Below are 27,641 nucleotides of genomic sequence, written 5' to 3'. Positions count from 1 at the left end.
CACAAATGAATTAGTTGCGTGCCACAGAAGAGATTCCCTTTCCAACATCACATTTTTAGCAGTACATGGAAATTAAGGTTTTAGTATGCCAAAGACTAAAGTCCAATCTTTTCATACTTCTTAATGAGGAGATTGGAAAACATTTAAATTAATGATGTGATATATATTTATCTCACATGATTAACTTGACATCTCAGCAGTAAAAGTGTAGAGTGCAGTAAATTATGCTTGTTCTGGCCTGATAAGCTGTTGTTAACCCTCTTAGCAGCCCAAAGAAATAGTTTCTGGTTTTTTTTCCTCTTATGAGAGTACTACAGTTTTACACTAAGAAAAAAATCTCTTATTCCTGGTTGATTTTACTTGAAAGAATTATTTAGGCCACTGTAAACAGAGAAAATGCCTATCATTTCCTCTAATCCTCAAAGAATATGAATATTAAATGTCAAGTTTGCTATTTCAGAGACTTATCACTGTAAAACGTCTGTCCTTTAAGAACCCCCTCCACTTGGAACACATTGTTATGCATCTTAGCTGGCTCTACTGATGTCTATTGGATACTGTGCTACAAAAGAAACCAAAATGCATAAGAAACAATCATTTCATCCTTGAGTATTTCGTGCCAGTCTGCATTCTAGACTGATTTCCTACCAGTCCTGGCTCCAATTTCACACTTTACCTCCACTAAGGTACAAAGTTTTGCACAGGAGAGCAAAAAAAACATCATTTCCCAAATTCGTTGATTCAAACATCACAGAGCTTAATATATTTTCAGAACATAACTTTTGCTTTGACCTAGCACTTTTCAAATTAACTAATGCATGCATCAGTAATCTTTGGGTTGCTTTGTTTTGTTGTTATAGCTAATAGCAATTTTCCCCTCCTGTGCACTTCTGGATAGGCACTAAGTAAGTGTGTATTTTCCTGCTGTATGTGAGAACCAGTAATGTATCTCCAATAGCAAATAATCAACCTTGGTTTCTCAGATGAAATGTTTTTTTGGGATCTTGCCCATTTTCTGAATTTCTTTCCTAGGTGTATAGAGTAATTTCAAAATCTTAGTGTTTACATAAGACACCAAAAAAAAGAGGCAAGAAATCATCAGAGTACACAGATGTAAAGAATGAACAAACTGGAGTTTGAGGAGTATTGAATTCCAGCTTTGATCACTGTTAACTGCTTCCCATTTTAAAAACAGAAATAAAAAACCCTACCTTTGGAAGGTCCTCTATGGATCATTCCACCATGACACAGCCACTGGATCATATTTTTCACAAGCAATTTGAATTCTCCCCAACATGAGCAACCACTTCTTGTGGCGTGGTAAGCAGACAAGGCTTTCATATGAAATCTGTGAGAAAACATAAGTAAACCAACATGAGGCTTTTTCAGTTAGTCTTTATTATAGCCCTTAGCATGAGAGAGACTTTTCAAATCAACTGCAAACCTCTCTGGTTATCAGCTGAAAGAAGCACTTACTGTCTTTCTTCTTGCATGCTTTGCTAAAGAAAAAAACCTGATCCACACTCCTAACATTTGGCTAATTTTACAAAGCAACATGCCATAGAGGAATTACTTCTTGACTCATTATGTCAGCATCAGCATCCCAGTTCGGCATAACTCAGTTATGGTCGAGGGAGAGGAAGGAGGGAGAGGAAGGAGGGAGAGGAAGGAGGGAGAGGAAGGAGGGAGAGGAAGGAGGGAGAGGAAGGAGGGAGAGGAAGGAGGGAGAGGAAGGAGGGAGAGGAAGGAGGGAGAGGAAGGAGGGAGAGGAAGGAGGGAGAGGAAGGAGGGAGAGGAAGGAGGGAGAGGAAGGAGGGAGAGGAAGGAGGGAGAGGAAGGAGGGAGAGGAAGGAGGGAGAGGAAGGAGGGAGAGGAAGGAGGGAGAGGAAGGAGGGAGAGGAAGGAGGGAGAGGAAGGAGGGAGAGGAAGGAGGGAGAGGAAGGAGGGAGAGGAAGGAGGGAGAGGAAGGAGGGAGAGGAAGGAGGGAGAGGAAGGAGGGAGAGGAAAGAAAGTTCAATGCTTTTTTGGCTGTTGCTGATAAAGAACTCTAACAAGTTTTTCCAGTAGTAACCATTAGGGCTGGATTAGCAATTATCTCTGCACCAACGCTTTGCTTAGAGGAAAGCAGAATGAACAATTTTTAATGAAAACATAAACAGTGAAACAAATCAAAGGGAAAGCAGAAATTGTATTAATCATACATATTTATCAAGCTGGTGATTTCCATAATACTGTTGAATATTCTAACGGTATTCAGTATTCTCACTGAAGGGTTGCTCTGGTTTGAGAAACCTGGCAATAGAGAAGAATGCCTCTTGCTCTTTTCCATCTCAACACATCCTGCTGCCCAGGTGACCTTGCTAGGGATGCCCTATCTCTAAGGATAAAAGAAGCCACATGAAGGAAGCTCCAGAGTGAGGTGCCATTGACCCCAGAAGCCCCCCTGCTCCCTGTCCCATGATCTCACTAGAAGGAGAGCTCTGCTCTGCCATTTCATAATGACATTCTCTCAGCCCCTGCTGAGAAATGAGGTGGGGGAAGAAAGACATGAAAACACAACATGGCAGCTAATAATGATCTGGCACTAAACCAAGGCTGCCTTGGATCTGTATAGGCAGTTCACAGGTCCATTCTCCCTTTGGTGTGAGCAATTTTGAGTTAGTAATTCTGCACTGCCTCTTTGTTCCCACTTTGAATTAAGCTGGAAAAAGCGAAATGTAGTTCACATGCTCACGACTTTGAACTGCTGCCCAGGTCACAGGAGTAGTAACGGGCCTGACTCTTCCTGCCTAGCCCACCAGGGATGTCTGCCAGATCCTGAATGGCCCTGCACTCCATTTCTGAGGGTGTCCCAAAACCCCCTGGCTTCCCTGCTCCTAGACGAGGTGATGGGATGAATCCGGCTACCAGGCCCTCCCTGTACTGATGAGGTCTCTCCATTGACTCTCAATTAAGCCATTCCCAGGACCAGACAGGTAATTTCTTTGCTTAAAACTAAGAGCAGTAAGACTTGAAGAACAGTTACATGGTAAAAGGTCATTCTAGAAGAAGGGCAGAAGCTGCATAATGCAAAATTAAACTCCAAGCCTCTGACAGTGATAACAAGAGGTAAAATCTCTAGATAAAAAAAACCTTTGTGTTAAAGAGTGAAGGTGTAACTGACCATAATTAGCTTTTCAGTGGTTAAATGAACACTGTGAAAAGTAAAATCTCTAGATAAAAAAAACCTTTCTGTTAAAGAGTGAAGGTGTAACTGACCATAATTAGCTTTTCAGTGGTCAAATGAACAGTGTGAAGTGTGATGAATCCTGACCTTATTTGGTATAGGCACTGAAGAAAAAAAAAAAAAACACTACTTCTAAACACCTTTTACAAATCAAAGCCATTTGTAACTGAAGGTCAAACACCAACACATGCAGATTTTGACAAGCATTTTGCTCTTTCTAACCTAAGTGATCACGAAGACTTATGACCAGAAAAAAAAAGTAACTGCACTGCAATATGAAAAGAGACATTTTTTTCCTGCTTTGGAATTGCTGCTTTTCTTTCCTTCCTACTGTTTGCAGTACAACCTCCAAAGCTTAAAAGGGAGACACTAGATCTGGTGTCTTTCCATGCTCAGACTTTCCCCCTTCATGAAGCAGCTTTCCAAACAATATTGCTACCCTCAAACTCTGATACAATGGAACCAACGCATGCAGACTTTGCCAAGCATTTTGTTCTTTCTAACTTAAGTGATCACAAAAACTGATGACCAGCCAAAAAAAAAAAAAAAAAAAAAATATAGGCACCTGCATTGCAGGGACCTAAATGCAGATGTCTTAACCTGAAGCTAACTCTCATGGTCTGGAGGTCATTCCAAGGAAATGCCTGGGATAAGGCATCTTAGAGAAAAAAATAGCTTTGACTTTGACAAATGCAAAGCTTTTATTGATGATAAGGCACTTGATTTTGCACTGTACTACTTAATAAAACCCTGGTTTTCCTCTGTGTGAAATACCTAGATTTCTGAATCATTCAGCAAGATGAGTAACATGACCCTGTCAGTCAGCTTAGCATCTTTTAAAAATCTACAGGAGTTTGTTTGTGAAAGGCAATAGCTGTTCCCTAATTCCAGCAAAGGCTTTGTGGCTCTGAAGTGACCAGTAATAATTCTGGTGCAGGTGAATCTCAGAGATACAGCTTGAAGTAATAAATTGATCATGACAACTTGATCAGCCATGTTCCCCTACAAACTTCTGTAATGTTCTACTTTATTACTATAAGAGCTGTGTATTTCAGCTGATAGTGTTTGTGTGCCTTTTAGGGAATTATAAAGATCATAGAATCAACCAGGTTGGAAGAGACCTCCAAGATCAGCCAGGCCAACCTAGCACCCAGCCCTAGCCAGTCAACTAGACAATGGCACTAAGTGCCTCAGCCAGGCTTTTCCTGAACACCTCCAGGGATGGTGACTCCACCACCTCCCTGGGCAGCCCATTCCAATGCCAATCACTCTCTCTGCCAACAACTTCCTCTTAACATTCAGCCTATACTTCTCCTGGCACAACTTGAGACTGTGTCCCCTTGTTCTATTGCTGGTTGCCTGGGAGAAGAGGCCACCCCCCACCTGGCTGCAATGTCCCTTCAGGTAGTTGTAGACAGCAATGAGGTCACCCCTGAGCCTCCTCTTCTCCAGGCTAAACAACCCCAGCTCCCTCAGCCTCTCCTCATAGGGTTTGTGCTCCAGGCCCCTCACCAGCTTTGATGCCCTTCTCTGGACACCTTCCAGTACCTCAACATCTCTCTTGAATTGAGGGGCCTAGAACTGGACACTCATCTTGGTTCCACAGTCTGCTCTCAAAACGCATTGACTCATGCATAGAAGCAGGCCTAACATATATTCTATAACCTGAATGACAAAGGCTCTGCTAACATTTTATTAGGAACAGATAAAAGACAGCATTGAGAATTCTTAGTCTGACATGTCACCCTTTTTCTTTTGTAGGAGAATAGTAATTGCACAATTGCACCATTATAATCAACTGGTGCAGCCTCATATTGCCCAATGGATACGAATCGCAATTTATGCCCATGAATAGATGCTGCAACACCATAATTAGAAGAGCAAGAGACAATGTCTTTATGGTCTGGTGAGTGGTGACTTGAGTTGATGTACAGCTTTTTGATTTCTTCTGAAGATAGTGGTGCTGTTCTGCCCTTGAGCTTTGCTGTGTTTGTGTTTTTTTTCCTCAGTTGCCCTCTATAGAAGGTTAATAGTAGGTTTAGAATGCCAAAGATTACAAGACAGTGAATCACAGTTTCAGATTTGTCACTTAGTGATGTGAAACTAGCTGCTATTTTAAATGGAACATTTACACTTCCCTCCCCACACACCCACACCTCACCCCACAGACGCTCTTCCATTGTATGAAGAAATTGATCATTCTGGGTTTTCTGAAAGTTTTCAGAACATTGCTGAAATCATAGAATCAACCAGGTTGGAAGAGACCTCCAAGATCAGCCAGGCCAACCTAGCACCCAGCCCTAGCCAGTCAACTAGACAATGGCACTAAGTGCCTCAGCCAGGCTTTTCCTGAACACCTCCAGGGATGGTGACTCCACCACCTCCCTGGGCAGCCCATTCCAATGCCAATCACTCTCTCTGCCAACAACTTCCTCCTAACATCCAGCCTATACTTTCCCCCGGCACAACTTGAGACTGTGTCCCCTTGTTCTATTGCTGGTTGCCTGGGAGAAGAGGCCACCCCCCACCTGGCTACAATCTCCCTTAATAAATAAATAATTTTTCATCTTGTGTAAGTTACACTGTAGTAGCATTACAGCTACCCTCTATGTTCTGCACTGGTTTCACATCTGGAGAATGAAAGGATGAATGACAACCAGTGCAAAATTAAAATTCCTAAGCATGGAACTTGCCATAAATATGAATCTGCATCCTGTTTGACAATATCCTGTAATGATGCTGTGAATTAGTACACTTAAGTTATTTCCAGGTTAAAAATCCATTGTTCCTGCAATGAAGAAAAACTTACAGACAAATTAGCAAACCCAAATTGATTTTACAATTATTATTTTGTTCTGACAGTCTGTTATTTATGCTTTGTCTTTCCTTGACCCAGACAACTTTTATTACCACATGTCAGCCCACAGCAGCTGCAGAGTCAAGAGCTCGGATTTACATTGGTTTCCTTACATCTTCTGGAGCTTTTCTGCTCTCTTCTGTACCCCATTGCTGTCTACAGCTACCTGAAGGGAAGTTGTAGCCAGGTGGGGTTGGTCTCATCTCCCAGGCAACCAGCAGCAGAACAAGGGGACACAGTCTCAAGTTGTGCCGGGGGAAGTATAGGCTGGATGTTAGGAGGAAGTTTTTGGCAGAGAGAGTGATTGGCATTGGAATGGGCTGCCCAGGGAGGTGGTGGAGTCACTGTGTCTGGAGGTGTTCAAGCAAAGCCTGGCTGAGGCACTTAGTGCCACAGTCTAGATGACTGGCTAGGGCTGGGTGCTAGGTTGGCCTAGATGATCTTGGAGGTCTCTTCCAACCTGGTTGATTCAATGATTACAAATATTAGTATAAAGCAGAAAGATGTAGGTTTAGACATTCTGACCATCCTCAAGAGTCAGCACCAAAATTATTTGGCCTAAACCTTTCTATTCTCAAACTGAAGAGGGAAAAGCATGTCACTGCAGAATACTGACATCATTAAGCCTGCTTGCTCATCACTTTTTTCAGTCCTGTCATTAAGATATTACATCATATATGCTACTCTGATCTCCAGTTTCCCTTTGTTTACAGATCATTGGAATCATCTCCCATAATAAGCAGTGGATTCCCCTACACTGGGAAAATCTATGACACAGCTTGACAGAGTGCTGGGCTGTCTCATTTACACTATACTGTCACCTAAACGATCCTCAGGGTCACTTCCAACATGACATTCTGTGATCACCTCACATTCAGATTTTGATAGTCAGTCATTGCAACAGTGTGGAACATGGGCACAGTCAGCAGCTACAAAACTGTCATCTTTATACGTAATGAGAAACATGGGCATTTTACCATAAGATCTGACTCCACAGAATCATGATTTAATTGCTTAATTAAGGGAAATGTGAAAATGTCTTCCCAAAATTCTACTTTAAAAAATTATGGCTTTTAGATAACTTCTTCATGCTTCAGGAAGACTACTAAAACCAGTTACTGACATGAGTCTCTGCCCTGTGTAAGGGAATAAAAGCTCTCCTAAGTGGTGAGATCCATGTACTGTGTTTCCAGTGTTGCTGCCTCTTAGCTTGTGCTCCAAGTAGTTGAAGCCCAGCAGCTTAGAGATTTCTACAGTATCATTCAAAATGCAGTCCAAAGAACCACTGCTGATGCCCTGAAAAGCACTATGAAAATCTAGAGAAGATTCATTTCTGTCTCACATCTGTCACTGTGGCACCTAATGTCAGAACAAAAACATCAGACATAAAAGTTCTAATAAAATCTACAGACATCTTGCTAATTTTTTAATGCTTAGCCATGTCAGATAACAGAACATTTAACATCTCCCTCTTTTAAGCAAAATTAACTCTGATAAGACTAATTAAACAATAATCAAACTAACATTAATCAAACAATAATCAAAGTAGCATTAGATACTTCCCACTATGTAACAACACATTCTGTTTATCGAGACTGACAACATTTTGAGCACTGAACAAAAGTCTATTAGCACAGAGATAGAAACTGCATTTGGTATAGAAAGAGTTAAGCTAACCATTTCATAAAGCTTAAGAAGCTCAGAAAATAACCTATATACTTTTTAAGTCAATAAACCACCAGGTAGAGCAACGCAGTTGTTGTGCAAAACTAAATTACTACCTGATTTCTGTTTATTCCTCACATAAATTAAATCAGTACAGGAATCCTTGTCACTGGTAGTGATGAAGGACAGATACCTAAAGGCCATTGGACTGCTTCTTCATTTTAGAATCAACATTTATAATAGTTTTTCATCATTTCTTAACTTCTCCAAACTTTTCTAAGAGAGTAGTTAGAAAACTGCCACGACAGCAAAATAAAGATTCTCCATAAGTATCCTGCTGGTAAACATTTCAAAGGCACTATGAAACAACACCTGAATTATTAAGCTATTCCCGGGACCAGGCAGGTAATTTCTTTGCTTAAAACTAAGAGCAGTTAAGATTTGAAGCACAGTTACACGGTAAAAGGTCATTCTAGAAGAAGGGTAGAAGCTGTATAATGCAAAATTAAACTCCAAGCCTCTGACAGTGATAACAAGAGGTAAAATCTCTAGATAAAAAAAACCTTTCTGTTAAAGAGTGAAGCTGTAACTGACCATAATTAGCTTTTCAGTGGTCAAATGAACAGTGTGAAAAGTGATGAATCCTGACCTTATTTGGTTCAGGCACTGAAGGAAAAAAAAAATATTTCCAAACACCTTTTACAAATCAAAGCCATTTGTAACTGAAGGTCAAACACCAACACATGCAGATTTTGACAAGCATTTTGTTCTTCCTAAGTGATCACAAAAACTGATGACCAGGAAAAAAGATATTGTACTGCAATATGAAAAGAGACATTTTTTTCCTGCTTTGGAATTGCTGCTTTTCTTTCCTTCCTACTGCTTGCAGTACAACCTCCAAAGCTTAAAAGGGAGACACTAGATCTGGTGTCTTTCCATGCTCAGACTTTCCCCCTTCATGAAGCAGCTTTCCAAACAATATTGCTACCCTCAAAACTCCAATACAATGGAACTGAATTTTAGTGAGTTAGTGTGATGCAAAACACCTGATTTAGCTCAGGTGTTGCAGAACCCTGATTAGCTTGCCATGGGAAACATGGCCAAGGCCCTCACATAGATCAACGTGATCAAAGGCAATGCCACATGGACTCCAGACAATTCAATGTGAATTATGCCAGAGACCTTTATTGATCATTTCGGCTCTCAATATATCCCTCAGGGCATAAGGCACACGCCTACACGTTAGGATAATGAGTCAAGCACAACCCACTCCATCAGCATAAATCATGCCTTGTTTTCCTCATTAATGAGGTGTCCATTATCTATCCCTTCTGAGATAAGGTAGCCAGCAGCTGGTGGGAACCAAGGTCAGCATCTGCCTGTTATTATCTTCCTTCACTCCGTTCCCACATCCTTCATCACTTTCAATTCCCACATCCTTCCTCACTTTGCATTCCCACATAAGATTTTCTCTCAACACAGAAGTTCTTACAAATGCTTTGACCACAATTAAAATACAGGGATAGGAGCCACTCAAAATGCTGTCATTAGCAGCCACAGCATCTTTGTAAACAGGAAATGTCAAAAGAATCAGAGGCAAGCAAGCATGAAATAGTAAAAACAAATGTGACAAGTAATCAGCATCACAATAGGGAATATTCAGGAAACAAACAGAACTGATTTTGAAGGCTCCAGTCCTTTAGAGCAACAAAATCACACACTCCTGCACATGCTTACATTTACTTCTATGAGTACTGTCAAGTTGACTAGAAAATGGCAGAGAAAGCTTGCAAACATTTCCAGGAGCAGCATCAGTAGAAACAATATTAAACAAGCATGCAAAGTCTGGGCATAAAGTCAACCACAGATAGCATGGATACACTTCAAATCAGAAGGAGCCTAAGTGCATAGGGACACAAAACTAGTACCTAATGCAATCAAAAGCAAGGAAGCAGACATGGCACTATAACAGAACTGATCAATATGCAACATATTGGACTCTGAGCAAAAATGTAGTGCTCTTTTTTTCAAAGTACCTTGAGGTATGCTTTGGTAAATGGTAACTTAGGAAATGCAGCCTGAAACCATAACAAGATAAGCACCCTTGCTTAATTCTCTTTTCAAAAGACTAAAGTATAAAATAGGAAAAAAAAAAATCTATCAATGCTTTACCTAAGCAACAGTATCCTTTTAGGCTGACAAAATACATGGAAGTGGTTTCTTAAACTCAAGTTGCCTGCAGTCAAATATGTATTAAAAATGAATTGTCTGCAGCTTGCTCACAAAGAGAATAATTTCCCTTAGCTCAGTCTAATATGATGTCCCTGATGACTTACAAGTTATATTTTAAACATATCCCCTATTTCTTGAAATTATTTCAGGCCCTTAAATGCAGGCACATAGTAGAGGCAAGCGTGGTAACAGTGACTAAAAGACACAGCAGCTTTTTACAGGAATTCCACTTTTCAGTGATACTGTATAGGATCCAAACAAGATTTGTATTCAGGGCAGAATGAGTACTTGAACCCAGTCTCACCACGCACATATATGGTTTTGACTGGATATCAGGAAAAAACTCTTTACTGAAAGAATGCCCAGACACTGCCCAGGGAGGTGGTGGAGGCACTGTCCCTGGAGGTGTTCAAGAAATGCATGGCACTTTGGGACGTGTTTTAAAAGCCATGGTGGTGCTGGGCTGATGGCTGAACTCAATGATCCTAGAAGCCTTTTCTCAGAGCCCTAGGACAGCTGTTTAATCCTGATCCATAGGAAATGCAGATAGGCATGTGTAAATATCAGTGTTACACTGTTGAATCAGAGCTTCAGAAGACAGCTCTACTCAGACAGAATCTGGGTTCTGGGATCTTCCCTGGGAGTAGGCAAAGATTTTTTCACACTTTAGGTCTCTGGCTTCAATGATTATCATGAAAATTATCCAAAACAGAAAGGCAAATAAACTCTGTTTTGTCTTTGTCCATGTGGCAGGGGGAAAAATGAAATAAAAATTCCCAGCAGTAGTTCAACCCTGCCACTTTATCTGTCATGTACACTGGACACAGCACATTTAAACACCTTCAGGGGGTTATTGGCTGATAAGAAACAATGTCAGAATAGTCATGACACTCCTCACAATTTAAATTCATTTAAACATGGGAAATAAAGGGCATGAAATGGGAGCAGTTTCAAGAGTAGGCAAACAAGTAGCAGATTCTACTTAGGGGGAGCTCTCAGGCTGTTTTCTCTTGCTTTCTGCACTTTCCTTTTTCCCAGGACTACCACCCTATTATCTAGGCAGTATTTTCCATTGAGTCAACAAGCTCATTTGGTTCTTCAGGGCTTTCCATCCTCTCTTCACAAAAATACTAGCAATTTTAACTTATTAAATGTTCAAGGACTCTTTTGTTTAAAAACCAGAAACTGCTTAATATGGTATGACAGAAACTGGGTCTCCAGATAAATTGGAAAAAGATAAAGGATTCACCTTTATCAAACAAAATGTTTGTTTAGTCATCAGGGAATAAAGGAAAAAAAGTTAAGAATCTAAGCTTAATGTACATGAGAGGAACAGAAAAGATGTAAGAAAGAGGAGTGAGGTGAAAGAAACATAACCTTTCCAAGTGTTCCAAGTTCTTTCTAAAGCAAACACAGAATAAAGCACCATATTCAAGCAGGCTTCATCAGTTTGAATAACCCAACTGCAGTCAAAGCTTTTTGTTCCCCTAAGAATTGAGTGAAATGCAGAAACAGAAGTGTTTGCAGGACAAGAGCTGATGCTGCAACAAGATGACAGAAAGCACTGGCCAGAATGAAGAAAAGCAAAGCTTCAGCAACTGCTTGAATTTTTAGATGGAAGATTTGTATTGCAGCAACAAGTGAGTAATCAGTATTTCCTCCTTTGCAATTGTGCATGTGTTTTATCACCAGTGTTCCCTTTTAAGACAATAAATGGTGCAAACTTTCAACTGCAATTCAAATGTCATTGACTTAATCATAATTGGAGTGGGAAAGGTCAAACACTAGTTCTCAAAGAAAAAAATAAGGTTGCAGCCAAAATCATTAAGACAAATATTGGAGGCTGACAAAAACCATAAGGAAAAGATGCTATAATCTGCTCTCCTCAAGGGAATAAGAGCCATAGCAAAGTGTCTCAGAGTATCTTAAGAAATGTCATCAATAACATTTTTATTCAGTGTTAAATTTAAAATCAAAACACTGTAGAATCATGGAAAAAAACCCCACTACAGTTTATCAAATTTGAATAAATTCCATACATTTCATAGAATGGGTAGAGTTGGGCCAGGGACACCTTCCACTAGATCAGGTTGCTCAAAGTCCCATCCAATTAATCAATTGCAAAGACACATATGAAGGATTAAATACATGCCTAACATGAATATAAGAGTATTTTCTCAGTATGCTAAAAATTAACACTGTCAGTGACTGAAATATCATCAGCCTGGCAATGGAATTTAAGTGATTTCTCTGCACTAAGTTTCTTTAAGTGATAAACTCACCTCTCATCAGAATATATAAGTAACTTAGTCTTTAAAATAAAGTCATTGATCCAAAAATAATACTGAGATCTTGAAGTGCAAAAAGAACACTGGACTATTAAATTACATGGTTGCAGAAGAAGTTCTTGAAAGCTTCTGCCATGAGACAATTAGTTTTACTTCCATCTTGTTCAAATTCACTTTAAAATGAAGGTGCTCACTTCTGAATTTCTGCCAAACACTGCGACAAAACATAGGCTGTATTTGATGCGCCAGGAAAGAGAGGGAGGGAGCTGGAAGACATCATCAAAGCAAAAGAACATTATAGTGTGATGGAGAAAAATGGAAGTAGGAAACAGCACTTCAAGAAGAAAATATAATGGTTGTTATGCAGAGCCCTGGGATAGAGCCATTCCATACAAGCAGAATAAAAATGAAAAAGAGAAGGGAAGAATTTGGTCAACAATCCAACTATGGTCACAAAGATTTCACCATAGCCTTGCTAAGGCTGCAAAGAGTTGTCTTGGTGGCAGCAAACTGTGGTTTGGCAGCACAGAATATTCATTAAGGCAGTGACTGGTAAGTTCTGGTTTAAAGTAGAGATGCATATGCCATAAGAAATATGTAAATACAATGGGAAAGAAGTAGGACTTCCAAGATAGTGTAAACAATGTCTCAGCAATTACCTGAAAATGAGAAAGAAATATGTTTTGGTCTGTCCTTACTGGCATGGAAGGTCCCATTTACAGGTATAAACTGGAAAACCAATCAAGGAAGACAGATGGCATATAACATGAGGAAAGTTAGCCTAAGGTGGCAGTAGGGTTAGTGCCCATTGGCATACGAGCTACACTGACAAACAGATTCCTAACAGCCATGAGAAAACAGCCCAAAATCAACACCCATTAGCTCTTTGTGCTTGCACTCAGGGTCAGAACTAAGACAGAAAATTGAGTGGGCCTTTCACTCTTGCAGGCAGTAGGTGTGAATGAAGAGTGCAGACAATGGGCAAAATCAATAAGAGGAACCCAAGCCTGCTGTTGACTGTAAGATTCTCAGTCGAGCGTAACAGATGATGGATGATCAGACAATCACCCTGCAAAACATTGTGGGGTTTTTCATTTTGTAAATATATTTGTTAAATGTTGCCACACAATTGACAGTGAAAGACTGATTAGAAGGCTAACAAAAATCAGCTACCAACACAAGAATCACCTCAGTGGCAAGCAAATGCAAAGTGCCCTTCTTGCAGAACCCTATTAGGAGGTAGAGAGCTGTGAGGTCCTTGGAGGATTTATATTAAGATCCAGTGAAGGACTTGAATGAAAGCCAGTTAAATATCACACACACTTATTTGGCTGAGAATAGAGCCCAGATACAGTGAAAGATAAGCTGCTTTCTCCATTCAGCCCACACTAGGCAGGACTCACTCTTTTCTTGATTGTTCACAGGGGCACTTTGTGGCTCCACATTTTGCACAATATAACTATTCAAAGGTTGAGAGGCTTAGATGGGGTAAGGAATCCTAAATTCAGTGTCCTCCTTATCTGGCTGTCCTACTGTCTTACAAAAATTACTTGCTATGCTTACATGCTCCTCCTATGTGTGAGTGTAGCCCCATCAAAAAGAAGCTACAGCAAAACAACTGTACAGCATGACTGTAAGGAATGGCAGGAGGGAAAGAAATACTTGACAACAAACTGGAATATGTGGACTTTTCCCTTCCACTTAGCAAGCTTTTGTGGATTTTGTTGTTGGCTTTTAGATGGTTTGGTGATTGTTTACAGGGGTTTTTTTGTTTGCTTTGTGGGGTTTTGATTTTTTCCTCATTAACAGATGAGAACAAATCCAATGATAACACTTGTTCCGGGATACAGTACATGTGGAGTTTCTGCAGTCCTCCAAGCAAGAGAAAATTAAGGGTCAGGTTCTTGGAAAAACACTCTCACCATGAAGCTATTGCATGAGATTGCATTGCTACTGGTATGCTGATAGTGCCTGGTATAAAGGCTGTGCAAATGTCTACCAAACAACTCCTTTGAGGACACTCCAACCTGCTCAATCCATTTCTGGATCCTAATCATCCTTAGTCCTAAAGTATATGCTGATCTGCTCAGAATAGTGTAGTTCTACACATGCTATGCAATTGCTCAGTGCTTAAAGAACTGCAGGAGCTAAAAATTAGGACAGGACACATAGTGCATTTAAAACTTCATAGGGGCTACATCTTAGAGCAAGAGCAAACATATTACAAATGCATAGTAACACGGCCTGGGTTACTACAGCATTAAATGTCACCAGCCAGTGCATTGGTTTGTTATAAGTTGCCCCAAAAGCTTTACCCTGAGCACTTCAAAACCAGTAGGAATATAAAGAAAATTTTGAGTGGAGATTGAAATTAAATAAAATCATCAAGCAAATATGTGTCTTCTCACAAAGAACCCCAAGAGTGGAACCTGGTTTCATAAGTCACACGCGGCAGGACACACAAACCAAGACAGAATGTAGAGAGAATATGTTCTCCAGTTCAGGCGAAGTAACAAAGTAACATAACAAAAACTATTTCACTTGGGTCAAAAAACATCTGCACTTTAACATGAAGAGCCACAAGCATCAGAATTCAAACAGAAACGGATGTCCCCTGAAATAAATTACTTGCATGTTCCTGCAGATATGGCTATTAACAAATGGAAGTGTAGGGTTTCATGAGCTGTCGAAAGCATATATATCACAAGACCTTGAAGGTGACTTAACCAAACTCTGTTCTGTTCTTTTCAGCACATGTAAGTGGGAACAGATTCCAGAATCGTATCTTTAACTCCAGAACAAATTTTTTAAAGTAAAGAATTAGCTTAGTCAATGTTTATTTTACAGCACTAATGTTCATATTTCATTTATACTGTTAATAATAATAAATTAATATTATTAATGTTATTGTTGGTATCCTTTATTCTGAAAATGCACTGGAAAATAGGGACTGAAGACACTTATACAATTCTAGATTATTGCTTGGATAAACAGGACTCACACATGCATATGTTGATCCCATACAAAGCATGAGCCATGCTTCTGCAAGCAGGGTGTTCAACCTGAAACAAAACAATAATCTTAATAACAGATACTTCAGAGTTAAAGAAGGAAATATCCAAATACAAAAATTTCATTTTACTACATGCCAGGGCAGAAACCAAAATAAAATAACATTTATCTTGTATTTAAAAAGTACTTTGTGAAAACAAACTCTAACAAGAAATAGGGCAGCTAATTATAGGGTAAAACTTACTTCGCATAAGTTTAGCTACAGTGTGGAAGTTTACATCTGAGCTTCCAATTCTGACCTTCCCATATAATCAATGTAGAGCAATAGGCACATTCAGGGAGTCATTCATCTGAGGTATTTCCAGTGTGTACTGTAGGATTATATATATCATCACACCCTGGGGAGGCCTATTGCTCTGCAATGGCTATAAAGGGAGCTTCAGGTGACTAACTCACAAAGTACTGCAGGTATCTCTATTTGTTCAGAAAACCCACCCTAAATGTATTCTTCAAGATGTGTCTTAAGGCAAAGTGAATTATGTAGGAAAAGAAGAACATGCTGAAGAAGTAAAAGAATAATTTAAGCTTCCAGGATCGGTTGCTAAGAAATTACCATAATCAAATCTCCCATAAGTTCTGCATAAGGTCTCATTATAGTACAAAAAAGACAGTTTTTTAAATGAGCTTATTAGCTTATACTGGCAGCCACAAGCTGGTAAAAATCTATGGAGACTACCTGCAATGTTGAGACAGAATCCATAAGGAACACTTGGAGCAACTTCTCAATATCAGAACAGTTTTATATATAAGTTATCTATGTAAGTATGAAAAATAGAGACCATATAGCAGAAAGAGCAAGGACACTTGCATCTTGATTTCTATTTGAAGAATAGAGAAAAAGCTTCTACATTGCTAAAGGCATCAAATGTATTTTGCATTTCCCTTGCTCTCTTAGGCCAGCATAACCAAACCCTGAAACTTTCAATAATATGAATTTTGCTGAAATATTTTGGGACTATGAAAATAAATTTCTTTGCCCTGTTTTTTAAATCAGATGGTACACACATACTTGGTAAAAGGTAGGCCATGCAGGAATGCCTTCTCATTGGACCTATTCATCTACCAGGAGCAGGACATTCGAATAGATGAAATGGAAAGATGAGTTATGAGGACAGCCAAACAGTGGAGGAAGTTGCCCAGTAGAGGAAGTTGCCCAGAGGAGTTATGCTATGGCTTGTTTCAGAGATGGGATTTGATGGGACTAAATAAATTTTCAGATTCCCTACAACCCACAGTACTCTATGTGCATGAGAGCTTCTCAAATATACAAAGATATGTAGGAGGAAGTTGCCCAGAGGAATTGTGCTATCTCTTGTTTCAGAGATGGGACTAAATAAATATCCACATTCCCTACCAACCCATACTACTCATTGTGCATGAGATCTTCTCAATTACACAAAGATATGTCTAAAATTATTCTGCTTCATAAACTGTGCCAACATAAACTTCTGATTTACAGGAAAAATCACATTTTGTGTAGTACAAATCTTCTAATCAAAGTAAGAACTAACTTCAGTGGTACTGCACTTCATACTTGCCAGTGCGTTAATCAGCTAAAACGAGCCCCTGAACAGTTGCATTCATTATGTAATGGTGATCTGACAGTCAGATTCTACTGACTATTTATATCAAAGGTAAAAGTCTTTCTGAGGCACCAGGCTTAAACTCGAAAGACAATTTTGATCGTTGTGGGTACAATTCACCCACATCAACCTAGATGCCTGAGAAGTAATTCAAGTGTTTAAACATGTATGACTAGAACCATTTGAGATCTTCTAGGATATTTAAGCTGCCTACATGGAGTTAGCAAGAATGACACAGAATCCACTAGAGATTTCCACCTTTATTAGCAACCAGAGATGGAGATGTCTAGAACACTTGAGATGATATTCAACACCTAAGCTCAGGAACAGAATGACATTTTGAAAAGTATTTAATAGTGTCAGTATTAGCATTAGTGCTATTTAAATCTGAACAAGTCTTCCCTTATAGTAGAATCATAGAATCAACCAGGTTGGAAGAGATCTCCAAGATCATCCAGTCCAACCTAGCACCCAGCCCCATCCAGTCAACTAGACCATGGCACTAAGTGCCTCATCCAGTCTTTTCTTGAAGACCTCCAGGGACGGTGCCTCCATCACCTCCCTGGGCAGCCCATTCCAATGGGAAATCACTCTCTCTGGCAAGAACTTCCTCCTAACATCCAGCCTATACCTACCCCGGCACAACTTGAGACTATGTCCCCTTGTTCTATTGCTGGTTGCCTGGGAGAAGAGGCAGAAGTAAACACTTCAGACTATAAACCTTATTAATTTGCATATCTACACCTAGGTCAAATAATAACCCAGCGGCACTCATTTCTTTGTGCTGAGTGCAAAGGAAATGTGAGTAATTGCTTGTCCCTCTGTGCATTCAATCACTTTTACACCTATTGAGCACATGGCAACTGAAAGCATTGTGATGTCATATGATTCAAGCAACTAATCTAAATGGATTGGCCATTAGTTACTATACCACTGCATGATGAACACGGAGGAAAAGAGTAGAAAGAGTTAAGAGTTTGTCTGCTTTGCACTGATAGCACACTTGAAGAAACAAAGAGAAGATTTATAACAAGTATGAGGGATGTTATTTGCTTCGTTCCACCATGTGTTATGTTACACAGAAGCATAATCACAATGACATTACCAAAATAAAATGCATCAACAAATGTACCTCCAGTTGCAGAGTAGAGTGTGATACCTGAGAGAACTGATAGTCTCAAGTGTACCTCTCAGCAAGGGTTACTTCAAATACTCTGCTCCTGTATTAACCATTTGTGATGACATGCTGGTTTGTAAATGATTTACATTGAAAAGAAAATGTAGATTAGCATTTTAACACAAAGCATTTTTCCACAAAGGCCTCATTCAAATCTTGGTTCAACTAACTTGTGTTTGGTATGTCAGCCTAACCCTCTGTGGATATTGACTACATCACATATGCTAGAAAACTGCCACCACTGGCAAGCCAACAAGAGAAGTCAAACTCTGATGATGAGTTGGGGATGAGGTTGAGTGAGATAAAATGAAGAGTATAGGCTCAGCTCAGGACACTGATTCCATTCTCCTATCAGATGTACATTATTGATCTCAGCAGTTTAAAAGAAGAGCATGTATTTGATGTAGTTGGCAGGAGCCTTCCAGTGAAATTGCTCTTCATCTAGCAGACTATGCTGTGAGCTTTGTTAGAGATCAGATCAGTAAATACACACATTGTTGGTATTTCTCACAGTAGCTACAAGAGTGAGTAAACCAAACAACTATTTGAACATTTTCAGTCACTGCTTCTAACAGATGTAAATGGAGCCTGCTTGCCAACAACTGGTCAGAAAGAATTCACTGCACTGAATATGGTCTTCCATGCAACCCAACAAGCTGAGTCAGAGAACACACTATAGAGAAAATCAGTAAATCCATCACAGATTTATGCCTAAGGTGCTTGAGGGGTGGAAAAAAAAACATTTTGGGATAGCATATTATTGAAATGTCCAAATGATTCATAAACAGATTTCCACTGTTAAAGATGCAGCCTTTCTTTCTCTTGTTGCTCAAGGAAATGAAGGAGAAGAAATGGAAGAAGGCAGACACAAGAAAGCTTTTCCTGGAAATGTAGAAATAAAAAATAATGCCAGAAGAGTTTTAATGAACTAGGTAGAGCTGAACTTTAAAGATCACAGGATATTAGGGGTTGGAAGGGATATTTCTCTGCATCTATTTATACCTGCACCTTGCCAAACATCTCCTGTCTCGTATGTTGTTAATATAGTATGTGTAGAGAAATTAAAGAATGGGCTTGTATGACATTATCCCATTGTTCCCTGAAAGAATTCCCAGGGTTTGAAGAATGAGATCACAAATATCTAAAATCTGAGGGAAAACTGAGACAAGAGAAATACATGGGCTATGCAGAAAACAGCTGTCCAAGGAGAGACAGAGAATGTGGAATGAGAAGAAAAGTAGCAGTTAGGAGCAGCCTCTGAGAAGGAAAAGCCCAAAAGACAGAAACAGGTCTTAGAAAAAATGACTGGAAGCCCACCCAGAAAGAGGAACAGCAGTTGTACAAACTCTCTAATGAGGGCATAATTCAGGTGTGTCCAAGAGAAAGACCTTCATGGATAAAGAAGGAATCCATTGATGGATACAAATGCAGGTGTCGTCAGATGAATTTCCACTACCACCCTTACAAAGAACTCCCTTTGAAGTTGTAGGTACATTTGTTAATGCAATTGACATGGTTACCTGAGCAGGAACTATGCTTGCATTATGTGTATAATATCCCACATAGGCCTGATTACTAGGCAGACCCTCTTCATGTCAACGTGATACCAGAGACTGCTAACAGGATCGGCTGCAGTCAGCAACTGGATGGCAAGAGAAAGGGGAGGACTAGATGGTTACACACACACACTCTCCATTCAAACAAAGAAGGACTAAATGGGAGAAGTTTTGTTGTCTCCCTGACACAGAAAAGCCACACCTAAATAACAGCAACAATTACCGCAGTTGGAGAAGGGCTTTTTCCACCAGTTTCACCCGTTGGTAGGAATTAACACAGTGATGTGCCACATATTTGTAAGTGCTCATAAGATGATTATAAATGTATGAAAGTAAACAGCATGAGCATGTCATAAATCACTGTACTTTGCAGAAAAGAAAGCTGAGTTCAGATAACTTAGGAACCAGTACCTCATGCCACGTCTTCCCATTGTTCATCTGCCAAAAGCTGAAACCTCCACAAGCAGAGTCAAAAAGTTTGCACCATCCTGTTGATATAATTTCCAAACCTGTTGTGTAGCCACTGCTGTTAACTGGGTGACACAATGCACGACCCCACCAGAGGATAACAGCTCAGCATGCTGTATGAAGCCCACTTGAACTGATCTGGCAAGAACAAATGAGTCATTAATTATCCTGCAGCTGAATCTATTAAAGACATATTAACCCTCATTCACCAAAAAAACAAAGGAGCCTGTTTGGTTCCTAGCAGATATGGAGAAAGTGAATAGATTGCTATAAAAATGCACTTAATATTAAGGCAGTACCTTCTGAAGTAATGCCATTTTAAAGTGATATTAGGAAGATAGTCTAAAATATCCTCAACTTCTCTATAAATACGACTGTTGTAATACTATGCAATTACTGTTCATTGCCAAACCAAACTTTCTTTAACTGTGACATTTAGAATAACCTTTACAGCTTCAAAAATTATCTGAACTTATTCCAATTATTCACAGCCAAAAGCAAAGTCTGCCTGTTTGAATTTCTTTAATGTTTAGTTTAGATATTCAAAGTGATCACCATATAGAAATTTGTCATTAATGATTTCAGAAGGAATTAATGAACAGCTGCAAAGTAATTCAAGTAATAACCAAATACTTTAACAATTCACTTTCACTGGCAATTTAAAAACTGTTGTCAGAGGAAACCAGAAAGCAGAAATGGTATTATTTACATTTATGATAGGGAATGTTTTTTCTGCACTATGGAAATCAACAGCAAATAAAAGCTCTGCCTTGAAACTGGAAATGGAGCTGCAATTGTATTTTGTACCTCTTTAAGAGTTAGAAGACTCAACAAAACACAACAAAGATAGGTTTATTTGTGTATTTGTTTTTAAATTGCAGTTTAAACTCTAGTTGCACCTGCTTCATCTGTGTAAATCTACATGCAGACATTATTTCATAGAATCATAGAATCAACCAGGTTGGAAGAGACCTCCAAGATCATCCAGTCCAACCTAGCACCCAGCCCTAGCCAGTCAACCAGACCATGGCACCAAGTGCCCCATCCAGTCCTTTCTTGAACACCTCCAGGGATGGTGACTCCACCACCTCCCTGGGCAGCCCATTCCAATGGAATAAAAGCACCTTTAAATCCTTTTAATCAATATCAGTTAATCAATAAGAATTATATGGAAACTTGGAAGCCATAATAAGCCACAGTTTCAATTTTTAAAATTATGTATTTTACATCATTCATCTAAGACTCCTTTTTTATTATTTAATATTATAAATACCTTAATTTTACTTTTAGAATTAGTCATTGCTTAAACAAACTTTACACTTTGAACATAGATATTCCCTGCTTTGGCTCTAATACAGTGTTGGCATGTTTTGAGAAAAGCTGATGTGTCTATGTGCTAGTTTGAAGCTAGCTAGAATGTTTTAGTGAGAAGGATTAGATCACAGGCTGTGAAAGAGAAACAGTGCTGATGTCTACTTCATTCATAGGCTTGCTCAGAGGTATAAGAACAAAAATCCAAACATAGATAAGGCACTTCTTCCTGGGAGCTCTGAGCTGCATTTCTCTCTCTAGCCTCTCTGCTGTCTGTCTGACTAATCCACTTTGCTTCCTAAACCCCTGGCTGAACCTCCATTCTTCCTTGGGACTGGGGTAAGGTCGAGACGAGTAGGAGAAGGTGGAAGGGTAGTTGGGAGCCTCTCCTCCTGGGGATTCAGGTTTCTGGGAGGGCTGTTGTGTTCCTGTATTACCTTTTCCCTTGTGTATTTCTGTACATAACTGTATATACTGTAAATACCTGCTTGTATATTGAGCTAAGCTGTAAATAATAAGCTTCATTCAATTTCCAGAGCTGGCTGAGTGTAGTCTGGCCAATTTCCAAAGTGTGGGGAGGTGGGGAACACCCAAACCATCACAGTCTAAAACAGAGTTACTTGAAATCTGCAGTCCTGAAAAATGTGTGGAAGATGCTGAATCATAAAGCTGCAAAACCCTGAAGAAACTGAGAATGCAGCTCACTTTTTCAGTTAAAAATCCCCCACGTTATTTTTCTGGCCATGATCTTTATCATTTCATTCAGTCTTACAAGCAGCCTGATACAAAGCTCCTGCCTGATAGGGAAGTGTTCCTTTGCTTATATTCATCAACACTGGATTCTCAATGTCCTTAAAAGTAACTTTATAATTTTAATCAAAGCATTTTTGTTTTCCATTCAAATAGAAAAGATTTCATAAAGACCTTTATCATAACAGAAATGTGGACAACCACTGCTGTTGAGTTGGCCTCACTTAGGCTGGGCAGGAGCGGGAATGACACAGACTCATACCAATATGGTACATAGGTGATCAATCCGTTTATTGAAGCTGAGCTTGGTGCTCACATCGTGGATTTGGTACAGGGGCATGTACTTCTGATAGGCTTACATAGCACAGTGTGGGCTGTTCACACACACAGAGGCAGACCTGACCAACTACCCCCCTTAATCCCCTATTGCACAGCTAGCCACAACATTTTCTCGTTCCCAGGGCTGACCAACCTGCCCTCCTCGCACAGCTCAAAACTTTCTCAGCTTCTCTGTTAGCCTCCCCAGGCCACTTTTCTGCAGCTGGGCCTCCTTAACAGAATGACCTAAGTCTTACCCTGCCTACTCTCCTTATTTTGTCAGACTATTCAGTTCTGCTCAATTCTACTCAATCCTGTTCAAACCCTGGCACACTGCAGATGTCAGCTGAGACAATGCTGTAACATGGTATGTGGAGTCAATACTCTGTAAGACTCAAAGCACTATTTTTATGGTGAAAGGTTGTGGTTCTTTAAGAGAGACAGAATGATCACTTTTTAAATGTGAATAAATGGTTACAGAACAACAAAGCTTTCTCTGGGCTGTTAGAAGAGCATCATAATAAACAGATTATGTCTGGTTGTCCATTATAAAATCTTCCTCTTACTGAACCAATTTTAATATCCCACACTGAAGCTGCACACTCAGAATTTGCAAGCATTTCCAAAAGTGACCATGAATCTTCAAACTGATTACAGCAACCTGACAGAAACACTTTAAAAGCTTGACCCAGCAAAGTGCTGAACAGTTTTCTACAGCACCGGGCAGCCTCCAACCCAATTGTTTTAGGGAGAGCTGTGGCTACTCACTGAATTTTAGGAATACTCAGCATTTTGAAAGATATAACTCTGAAGATCTTAATTGAATGTCAATGCAGGATACTTTCCTAAAACTCACTATCTTTAAGGTATTTCAGTACTTGAAATCAATGGAGTCAGCTCCCTAAGTGCCTCTGAAGCTCAGGGTTTCACTCTGCAGAGTACACTATGATGTCTGTCTCCAGCACAAGTGTCCATAGTGTCTGAAGGATATACTGATGCATTTGCATGTCTGTCATCATCTGTAATGTATTTATAGCTGCCAAGGAAACAGTAAGTTGAGGGAGAGGGGGGGAGTGAGGAGGGAGGGAATCCTTTAGTAATAAGCTCAGACAATTAATCTTTTATGTGCGGCATTTGTAGAAGAGCTATCACAGTTTTGCAGTGTTAGAGGAAAGGAAAATGGACAAAAGGAAATAAAATTGACATTGGAAGATGAGGCAGGAAATCTGGTTTAGCCATCCAGATGTATTTGTATGCCTTATAAAAGCAATACAGGTGCATTTCAGTTGTTTCACATGGTAGTAACAGGACACTGTTAAAAATTTCAGCTTTACTCTAACAAAAGTGCATCACTTAGTACTTCTTCATAGGTAATACCAGCAGGTTATAGTACACTGCCCTCAAAAGAGTAAGCCTATGAAATCTCTGCACCATTTGGCAAAAGACAAAATTAAGCAAAAATTCACCACTGCTATGATTGAAGAACTTGATGAGCACTCACTGACTGTCTCAGCTCTCAGTCACTCCTCTTCCATGACTACTTTCTTCAGCCCTTTGCAAAACAGTCAGAGGGGGAAAGGAAGAGGTCACCATCAGCATAGCAGCTAACACATGGACATGTTCAAAGACCCTCCAAGATGCAGTCCCTAAGGACCACACTTTGCTCTGAAGCTTCCTCAAGAACTGCCTCCTCCACTTACACTCCCAGCAGGGGAAGAGAAGTTATCACAATCCAAGTATCAGTAACTCCAGCAGCATTGCTCCCAGCAAGGTCATTATTACTCAGAATACTTCACAAGATCTTTGTTAGGATGTACTAATAATCCACGCTGTAGACATACCAAGCCTTAGAGAAACAGCTTGGGTGTTAGTCTGACTGTCTGACATTAACCGATATGCCCCACACTGAGGCACCAACAGCACTGGCATTGCTGGAGCTCCAGCCTGCCTTCCCCAGGAATTCTTCTTGTGCAGAATTTGCAGAGGAACAAGAAGCACAAAGAGAGGCCAGCTGAAGTTATGAATGCAATGTTTTCTCTCTTTATGAAGGCATTCTTTATTAATTTGGGGCAGGCATTTTGTCATGCAATTAAAGTTCAATTAGACCACTGTCCTCTTGTAGTATTGATTTTATTTATAATGCCCTGCTTAAATCAAATTGTTTCAATATGATTTATTGCTTGACTCTTTCTCCAAATTCTGCTTTTTATGACCATATGTATTTTAGGAGACATTTCACCTTATTTTAAGTAGAAAGAAAAAGAGAAAGTAAGTACAATACATGTAAAAGCAGGTATTATCCACTGGTGCAGTAAAGCTAATAAGATGCAGTCAGAATGACCTCAGTAGCTATATTAGAAGCATATCAAAGGTTAGGCATGGTTATGTGTGCATCATTTCTGTCCCCCAAATCTTAGCACCTAGGAAAAAATGAACATGGTCTATGCTCTCAGCAAATAACAGCCAGAGCACTCAAAAACAGCAGAAATGCTCAGACATCCCAAGCAGAGGAGTGAACTTGTGGTTCCACCTGCCCTACCTCGTCAGCCCACAGAGCATGGCATTTGCTGTGAAGGGTTGTGGCAGCTGTCACTGCTCTGTTCTTTCCTTCAGGGACATTGTATTTGATTTTGGATAATGCTTCCATCAGCTGCCACAAGAGTTTCTCTTCACACAATGCATAGCAACCTGGGAAAGTTACAATTTATTGCTAAGTATTTGTGAGCTTAGCCCTCAGCTCAAGATGATGAGTCAAAGGAACTCTAATGTGTGAATCTCATCCCTTGATAATTTCAGTCTATAACTAGTGGTATCTAGATCTGCTACATATGCTTGTTATTCGCTACACAAGCCCCACCAGCTCAAGGTACATCTCACCTTGCAGCTGCACATTGGTTAAAAATCGGGACAGAAAAGGATGCAAAGCTTCAGCCTAATTGTCTGACTTTTGACTTTGGTTAGCTTCACTTCCCTTTCACTTTTAAATGCAGGACCAATTATTTTCTAATTAATCTAAAGATACTATTGAGAGTTCCTGTCCTCCTAGTATGAACAATTCATGATGGAGCATAGAGTTGTGTACTGAAACACTATTTTTAATATGTCCACTTCCATTTATCCTTTTTCATATGTAGAGTTGAAAATATTTACGTACTAGTGAATTAGCTGGGGCAATTAATGAGGCAGAAATGATAAAAGCATGCAGCTATTTTTACTTCCAAAAAGCCCCACCCACAAACTATATATAAACTAGTTAAACTTGGGTTCTGATTCTGGCAGGAAAATCTTCACAATTTAATAATTTAGCAGAATCAGGAAATTGGAAAAGGTTTAGCCACAAAATGGCTCTGCCCCACTTAAAAACAGGCAGCCTGAAGCCCTAGGGAAAGTCTGTTCTACTCATGGCAGTGGAGTAGAATGTAGAGATAGACCTTGGCTCCTTTGGGGCAGGGTTGGAACTTCTCAGCATGCTCCCATGAACAGTGGCAGTCTGTGAAGGAGGCAGGTCCTTGCAGCAGGAGGTCGAGCTGCGGTGGTCCAAAAGCAGGAACCGGGTGTTTTCTCTTCGCCCTTCTCCAAGATGCTCCTCAAGGTCTGCATCCAGGTACATCTAGGCAATGTCCCTTCTGGTACGTTTGAAGCACTTAAGTTTCCAGGTAGTTCAAGCTCAAAACATGAGGGCTAAGCTGGTCTGCAGCAAGAGGCAGAGCAGAATACTTTGTCCAAGCCAAGAGCAGTGAGGCAGAGCACGTTGTCTATGCAGAGCAGTGAGGCAGAGCAGAGCAGCACAGAACTGCTTGCAACTTATCTGCCTGAATTTAATGGCTCCTTTGCCCACAGAGAATCACCAATCAGAATGGCACTTTGCCAAATCACCATATTAGGTGGAACCAGGGCTTGCTCACCCTTATGTGGGACTGGATGAGGCACTTAGTGCCATGATCTAGTTGACTGGCTAGGGCTGGGTGATAGGTTGGACTGGATGATCTTGGAGGTCTCTTCCAACCTGGTCGATTCTATGACTATGACTTCTATGACTATGACTTCTATGACTATGACTTCTAAGATACTCACACAAGAGCATGTGGGTACCTGTTTGTCACTTTGGGAGGGGACATAATGGCCCAAGCCTTTGTTTTCCTCCTGCCCTTGCTTTCCCCATCAGCAGAAGGGTGAGGCAAACCAGGACATGTTTTAGGCCTATCAGCCATCCAGGACAAATAGAAAGGCATTTGTTTTTTAATCCAACCGCCTGCATTTCCAGTTTACTTCAGTACAAAATAATCTTTAAAGAAGTGTACATACTTATCTATATACAACTAAGGAAAGCCAAACCTGAAAATAATTTTGATTGCTTTCCCCATTTCTGAAATGATTTGAACAAAGCAGTTTTCTCACCACCATGCATTTACACAGTGCCCAAAAGTGTGCTATTTGCTCTCCAGTTACTTGTCATCATGTTTCTTTAGCCAAAAATCTTTTCATCACTAAGTTTACTGTTGATGACACATTTTGCACACATAATGGTGCAATTCTAGTGCAGCACATATGTTTTTAAGGAAACAAACAGCAATCTTGTACTGTTGTAAGGACTTTAACGTCATCTGCAAAAAAGTATTTTTGATAAAGAACATTTTAAAGATGGCTGGGATCAGCATGGGATCAGCAGGCAGCTCATTGGGATGCATGTGAAGAAGTAGCTAGTACACATTGATTTTATCTTCTGCAATAATAAACACAGTAAAGACCTTGATTGTTAAAAGCTAGGATACTACAGACAAATATATATATATATATACAAGAAAGAGAAGAAAGTTGAAAAACTAGTTATAGATTTTTCAAGGCTAGAGTTCCTTGCTTCTGGCATCAAACACATTTTACCATCCAAAGGAGTTTCACTCCTACGTTACCTGCTGGCAAAAATCATGTCTTGTGGATTCTACAGACTCAGGTAACAAATGTAAGACTCTGTGTTCCTGAACCAGCACAGCACATGACAAGAAAGGGTAGAGAGCCTTGATCTGAGGCAAAGGTAGCTGCAGAAAACAAACCAAACAAAAAACCCCAAACAAACACAGGCCCCCAAATCAACCAACCAACCAACCAACCCAAACCACAAAGCAGAAACCGAGAACTGG

The 27,641-nt window shown here is 39.9% G+C and overlaps 1 long non-coding RNA gene across 2 annotated transcripts in view; it reads right to left on the bottom strand.

The window, feature by feature from the left end:
• The window catches only part of LOC135177110 (uncharacterized), a 58,728-nt gene extending 38,595 nt beyond the window's left edge, over nucleotides 1-20,133 (bottom strand). For both annotated transcript variants that reach the window (XR_010302911.1, XR_010302910.1), the window contains exons 1-2: nucleotides 20,068-20,133; nucleotides 1,212-1,348 (exon numbers count right to left, since the gene is read on the bottom strand). This is a non-coding gene — a long non-coding RNA (uncharacterized LOC135177110). The remainder of the gene's footprint in view (nucleotides 1-1,211; nucleotides 1,349-20,067) is intronic.
• Nucleotides 20,134-27,641: the final 7,508 nt, after the last annotated feature.

This window comes from Pogoniulus pusillus, chromosome 7, assembly GCF_015220805.1.
Source record: "Pogoniulus pusillus isolate bPogPus1 chromosome 7, bPogPus1.pri, whole genome shotgun sequence".
In the NCBI taxonomy this organism is placed as follows: Eukaryota; Metazoa; Chordata; class Aves; order Piciformes; family Lybiidae; genus Pogoniulus; species Pogoniulus pusillus.
The sequence above is the reverse complement of the archived record's forward strand: the minus strand, read 5'-3'. Positions and strand labels throughout refer to the sequence as shown.